This window comes from Fukomys damarensis, unplaced genomic scaffold (genome assembly GCF_012274545.1).
Source record: "Fukomys damarensis isolate Sample0158 unplaced genomic scaffold, DMR_v1.0_HiC HiC_scaffold_11, whole genome shotgun sequence".
Classification (NCBI taxonomy): domain Eukaryota; kingdom Metazoa; phylum Chordata; class Mammalia; order Rodentia; family Bathyergidae; genus Fukomys; species Fukomys damarensis.
Window position 1 is genome coordinate 39,010,401 of NW_022900923.1, and position 6,996 is coordinate 39,017,396.

The 6,996-nt window shown below is 43.1% G+C and overlaps 1 long non-coding RNA gene across 2 annotated transcripts in view; it reads left to right on the forward strand.

Annotated features, from left to right (window-relative positions):
- The first annotated feature begins 3,457 nt into the window (after positions 1-3,457).
- The window catches only part of LOC104869990, a 22,075-nt gene continuing 18,536 nt past the window's right edge, over positions 3,458-6,996 (forward strand). Inside the window, exon 1 of one of the 2 annotated variants that reach the window (XR_782425.1) lies at positions 3,458-3,526. This is a non-coding gene — a long non-coding RNA (uncharacterized LOC104869990). Of the gene's footprint in view, positions 3,527-4,745; positions 4,876-6,996 lie in introns of those variants that run through there. The other variant, XR_782423.1, reaches the window with a different exon arrangement.

Here is a 6,996-nt window from a genome sequence, read left to right on the forward strand (position 1 = left end):
GTGCTATTTGTTCAGTAAGTCACCTTTGTCAATGAATAATTCTATGGTAATGCAGGAACCAGAACAGAATGGCTTAGACCTTACCCTAGTGTTCACCTGACGCAGCATAATCAGGTAGTTTTGGAAAAAGAGAAATAGCTTTTGTTTGTCTTGTTTTTTGTTTTGTGTAATGCAGGAACCAGAACAGAATGGCTTAGACCTTACCCTAGTGTTCACCTGACGCAGCATAATCAGGTAGTTTTGGAAAAAGAGAAATAGCTTTTGTTTGTCTTGTTGGTTTTGTTTTGTTTTTTGAGACAGGGTCTCACTATGTAGTTGAGACTGACCTGGAACTCACCATGTAGCTCAGGCTGGTCTTGAACTCACAGCAATCCTCCTGCCTCAGCTTCCCCAGTGCTAGGATTACAGGCATGCGCCACCACGTCCGGCCAGAGAAATTGCTTTTATAAGCTCTCTTGCACTGAGAAAATTGCTCTTTGTGACTTCTTTCACTCTACCTTAAGTCTGCCTTTCTCTCTCATTTACTCCTTTCTTCCCTACCCAGCTTTCGGTTCTACCTCGCCTTTTTCAGCCCTAGCTCCACGTAATAGCAAAACAATGAGTATTACTTGTTAGGCCACCAAAGAAAAAATAGCCTTGTTCGTTTGCTAAAACACTACCTTTTCTCCTTTGATAAAATTATGTATGATTCTTTATTATTCCATCCTGTACATCTAGAAAACACCTACATCTTAAAAGGTATCCCATCTCTGGGAGTTCTATGAATGAAAACACTGACTTTTTGTTAAATTAGGACTAGAGAGTCTGAATCCAGTTTCAAGTCACCTAAAATGTCCTGTGTTTTACTGGTGGGTGACAGGAAGGTTTGTATACTTACAGGTGAGAAATAGCTTATAGGTAGGACAAAATAGGGAAACTTTACATTATGGTTTTCCATGATCACTCTGAAACCAGAGTCTATTCACTCAAGCTCCCTAAAGTGATCCACATGACCCTCTCACACATCTTAGAGATGGAGAACACCACACTGCAGGCCCATCATGGGTTCCTTGAGGAGATTCAGAAGAGCCCCCAGCTGGGGCTCTGACGAGTACACATTATGACCCTCCAGGAGTGGGTATGAAACCCACTTTCCCCTGCCACACACAACGGATCTAAAAAGGGAGTCAAAGAAGGCTTCCTTGGGGGAGTGATATTCATTACCTGAGGGACGAGTAGGAGTCCCAGGAGAAAAACCAGAAAGGACTTGGGCCGTCCGTCTCCCGCGAATAAAGACACACCTGACTTCCCATCTTGTCTCCCTCTGTTATTGTGCCCCTTTGTACCCTGTATCCCAACTTTGAGCTGTTTTCTTTACCAGCAATTAGAAATTGTAAAGATTGCTGCACTAGCACCTGCCTTTGGTATCAAACGAGTTGGCTGAGGCTCTAGGGCTCTGGCATGGAAATCCACAGAGGCTGCCAGAGGCTCCCGATTGGGCCTTGTCCTCCGAGTCAGGCTAAGGTGGAAAACTGGACACCAATCAAGGCGGGTCAGAGTCCCAAGAGATTGGCTCCTGTTCTTTTATTCCCTGGGGCTTTCCCTTTTTCCTTCAAGCAGTTGGGGGCATTGTGTTCTTTGCCTCAGGGAAGAGATGTGATAAGTGGGAGAAAAATAAATAAAACCTGAGGATATGACTTTTACACACATATATTTTTAGGAGGACCCAGAGAACTAGGGTTTGGAAATTTTAATCTACTTATATATTAATTGACAAATAGAACTTAAAGTCAGTGTCTCAGCCACTCAAGTGACATTCCAAATGTCAGGTAGTCACACGTGGCTACCTGTTATCTGTTTTGCACAGGACATTTTCATCGTCACATAAGCTATACTGGGTGAGAACAGACAAAGCAGAGAGGCAAAACGGCAGTTCTCCAATAAATGATCAAATTCTACCGTTGAGAAAAGAAAAATAAGAAATCTATGTTCCCTTTTTCCCCTCAAAAATCACCTTAAAATAATAGCGAAAATGAGAAATTGACATGCAAAGTTCATTATTGATGAAGCAATGAGGTGCAGTAACCCCAAACCACAAGAAATGAGAAAAGTTAGCGAGAATCTAACAGGTCGGTTAGGAGAAACCAGGAGAAAACATCTGTGGCTGCAGATTTCAAAGGAGGTTGCAAAAGCCTAGTTGTCAAAGTAGGCGATCAAAGGTGAGGAGTGAATCCAACAGCACCTGTTTCTGAATGATGACGTGGAGGGACATGAGGACGAACGCGGTAGGATCGCACTTGACAACGTGAAGAAGCAGAGTTTGGGGTTGAGCAGGACACAGACAGTCCGTCTTTGCTAAAGGCCACCTGCTGGCAGGCAGTGTAGGAGGAGAGCGGACTGGCTAGAGATCACCAGGTGGCTGCAACCCCCGCCTTCATAGGGGAAAAACAGAGCTTCCCCAAGCTCCAAATCTGTGCCGTGAAGAAATTTCCCAAGAGCCAGGGGAGTGGCGAGACCCCGACCAACCACCAAAGAGCTGGTCCAGAAGGAGCTCATTTCATTTCCAGATTAGCACGAATAAATCATGGGACAGGTATGGAATACACAGAAAATAAAATAGAAACGGAAAGAGGGCAGGAGAAACAAATGATGGAAAAAGATAATTCAGAAAAATATCACTGTGTCACAGGCGACAACTGAGGCACAATCTATTCCTATAAACTAAAACCAAAATTAAACAAAAGATTCTTTAAAATAATAAGTAAAAGCAGAGCACAGAGGGACGAGGCCCTGGGTTCCAGCCCCAGCACAAGAAGCGAGCAAAAGAAAGTGGAAATGGACAAAGGAAATAATAGATATAAAAGACAGAAGCAATAACTTAAACGTAATTGGTGGCAGCGATTAAGAATAAGACAAATATAAACAACGAAGCAAAATAACTCAAGATGTTCTGGTGCTCAGGAAAAAAAAAAAAATTGATTTTGAAAGCCCAGAATTGTTCTAGTAATAAAACTGGCTGTACTTCGTGGTGCATAAGCAGGTGCAGGGCAGTGGATCTGCCCTTCTCGCACAACCTTGAGCCTCTCAGTGGCCCTGACCGACCCCGAGCTGCTAGGAGCTGTCACATCTCCATGCCTGCGGGCTCTGCCCCATGCTGCAGGCTGCTCCGCTCACAGACAAGTCCGCTACAAGTACCAGGGGACTGGTGGCAATTGTTAATAATGTATGCTATTATCACGATGATTAATATTTCTATGTTAATTAAAGTGAAAGGGGATTATAATAAGAATTGAATAGCGAGCACAAGGCCTGCTAGCCAGAAGGGCACTGCTGACACCGCGGAGGGTTCTCCTGCAGGACAGGTGAGGCCGGAAGTTTCTAGGTCACAGCCTATCCTCTGAGAATTCACTGGCGCATTCCGGCTAGGCACTGAGTGAGTCCTTTGGAAAACAGAACGCGTCACAATCAGAGTACCCAGCAAGGATGCAGTATTGGTAGACAAAGGACCAGCCATCCAACAAGGCTACGGATAGGAGACGGGCACTAGGTATGTTTTGCTTCTCAGCTTACTAGGGCCCAACTTTGGCTCTCAGGACAGGGCAGGTCAGAATGGGACAGGCAATGAAAGGAGCGCCCCCAGAAGATGCAGGGCGTAGGGATGATACACAGGGCAGAGGATATCAGCCAGGCAAACTAGTACAGCATAGTTCTTGTTTATATTAACAACAGACTACTACAGAAACCTGCTAAAACAGTAGCTTTTCTGTGTTGGTCCCACAAACACATAGGCGAGGTAGTGCATATGTTGGTTAGAATAACTATCCCGCAATGTACACACATTTCAAACTATATTGAACAGTATTTTGTATCAAATTGAGAGCTTTTATTTGCCAATTAAAAATAATAATTTTTTAAAGATATGAAAACAGTGTGGCATTTGAGGGAGAATAGACAAAAAAGGGAGGCAACAGGAACCACAAAGACCAACCGATATGCAGAGAGATAGATGCTTTATTATAAATTAGCATAGCAGCACAGTGTGAAAAGAATGGTGTCTTCTGTCAATGGTGCTGGGTCAACTACAACCTGATGTGCAAAAAAAATTAACAACTTGACAGTGAACTTAAAAAATAACCATATAATTTTTGAAAAGTAGTTTTAATGCCAGGCGTGGTGGCACATGCCTGTAATCCCAGCACCCGGGAGGCTGAGGCAGGAGGATTACTGTGAGTTAGAGACCAGCCTGGGCTGCATAGTAAGTTCCAGGTCACTTTCAACTACATGGTGAGACTCTGTCTCAACAACAACAACAAAAAAATAGTTTTAAATGGATTATGAACATGAAGTTGAAGGGTGAAACTGAAGTGCTTTAAAATGTGCAATATTTAAGATTTTGGAGTAGGAAAGTATCGATTTTAGCTAGAACACAAAAATGCCAATGTTAAAGAAATTGGAAAGTTGGGCATCTTAGTCACTGTCTTGTCACTGAAACATAATACCTGACTCCCACATAAACAGTGTATTTTGGATCGCAGTTTGTAGAGGTTTCGGTCCATAGTTGGCTGGCTCCACAGCCGGGTGGTGTGGCAGACAGGCCTGGTGGAAGGAATGAATAGCAGAGGAGAATCAGCTCATGGCAGCAAGAAGCAGAGAAAGACCAAGAGAGAGAGGGAGAGGGGCCCTCCTGGGTCGCACCCAGTGACCACCTGCTCCCCCCAGGCTTCGCCCCCAACATCACATTTAGCTATGATCTCATCAGGGGACCAATCCGCTGACTATGGTTCGGCTCTGTTGAGTCAGTTAAATCAGTTTGCACTGCGCCATCTGCCTTCCGGCCTTCACAAGTTCCACCAAGCCCATTCTCTCCATCTTGGTAGTCGTATACAGATGATACAGGTATATTTTTTAAATGGTTTTACTGTATTTTCTCTGAGCTTCAAATGAAATTAAGTGCATATATTCGATCTGCCATATGTCCACAGGAGTTTTGATCTCTTATTCTTTAAAATCAGCATCAAACTATCATATGGGGTTGATATGACTATTGAAAGAGATTTATACATGCAGATAAAATTATACCATCTGTTCACACACACACAGAAATGCACACTCACATGCTCATGTACACCCCTCCCTACCCCTCCTAGGTCGTGTAAATTCAATCAAGGGTAGAATTCAGATGTGGATTATTCATATAAGGAGCACTATGTGCGGGGAGGTACTCTCAGTCCATGATGAGAAAATATAATTGACTTCAGGAACCCTGAGGATATTTAGCTAAGAAGCATCAAACTTTTAAAACACACTATTAAAACACATTAATAATCAGTGGTGTATCTGGGGAGACATTGGGATTTGAATAGGACAATATTGGTAAGCATTAACAGAGTGTAGTCTATCGCCTGACTTGTGCGATCTAGTAGTGAAACGGAAGATCACAGTTCCCTGCTAATTAGGACCACCTACAGTGTTGTAAACCTTTCCCAATGATCAAAGAGGAGGCATACTTAACCCAGGAGATGCTGACAAGCTCTTCAGCTAGTTACCATAAAATAACTTTCCACTAAGTGCCTGCTGTGCAAGCTCTTTTATGCTCTGCTGTAGTTTTGGTCTAATACTTTTTGTGCAGTGAGATTCCTTACATAAACGATGACCGGTACAGTGGAATTTAATTTCTACTAGTGCCTGTCTCTGTTTCATTTAGTATCAAATACATTTTTATAATATTTCTTCCTGTTACCAGAATTTTTAGATACTTTACAGTATTAAGAATGTCATCGCAGTTTTTGAATTTGCAGTGGAGACTATATAGATCTTCAAAGAGATAAAAGTACTGAAGAAATCATCTGATTTTCCCTTTGCCCACTTCCCAACAATAAAAATAGTGGTCCTGAATATTCAACTTCTAGGAACTGAGAAAAAAAAGCAGTCTTGATTTGAGGCCACAGAGCGATGACTTTCTGAGCTTAAGAGAAAGAACTTTTAAAGCCTCTGGTCTGTATAAACAGACTGTGTGGTGTAATAGGAAGACCATTTCCTTTGGAGCAGATAATCATGGGCTAAAATCCCCACTCCACCACACAGAATATCGGGTGCCTTTGGGGATCTTACTTCATCCGTTACTGCGTAGAGCAAGGGTCACAGTGCCAACTTCAAGGTTTGCTTGAAGGCAAAAAAGGGGAAAAAGCTGATGAACCATCTGCCTCATGTGGCCCCTTAACCAACTGTAACTGAACAAATAAACAGGTATTCTTAACAATCTACACTCTGTTTCTAACGTAAACCAAATATATAACTCCTTACAAATTGGTAGAAAAACAATCATAGCGCTCAAAATAAATTTATATATAGTATCATTTAAATAATTCCACTTCCCTCAATTTACTAGCATCTCTCAGTCAACTGAATTCTTTTTGCTAACAAACATCTACAGAGCATTCCTGTGCCAGACTCAGCTCGAGGAGCTGGAGGTACAGGCCTGGTCATCCCAGGATGGTCCCGACTCAGCAGGTGCAAAGGCCTTCTGACCTTTTGCCTTGTGGCAGGATGTCTTTCCTCTGTGAGTTTATGGAACTGATGTGTCGCCTTCCGTGATGCTTTTGTAAATTACTATTATAAGTGTTTAATAACAAGGGAAGGGCGAAAAAGCATTTTTTCCTTACATCTCGCATCACGTTGTGAGAATGTTTGACTGCTCTTGCTTTGTCGTATCTCTGCTAGAGAGTAGAGAATGGGCAAAATAAAACAGGGAAAAGTGAAAACAGTGGCCAAGGATACTGCACATCACCTTGGGTATAAAAGTGCAGAAGTTTCCTCAAGGGAGGAGGACTGCCCAGGCAGTGTCCCCGGGGCATATTCAGCTCTGTGCTCCTCTCCCCACCAGGCCCTGCTTGTGCAATTTGGTAACCAAAGGCGAAGGTGTTTGGAGGAGTTTGTCCTCAAGCACAGCTGGAGGGCCAGGCTGAGGCCATGCCGGGAAAAATAGCCTTCCTCCTCCTCCTCCTCCTCCTCCTCCTC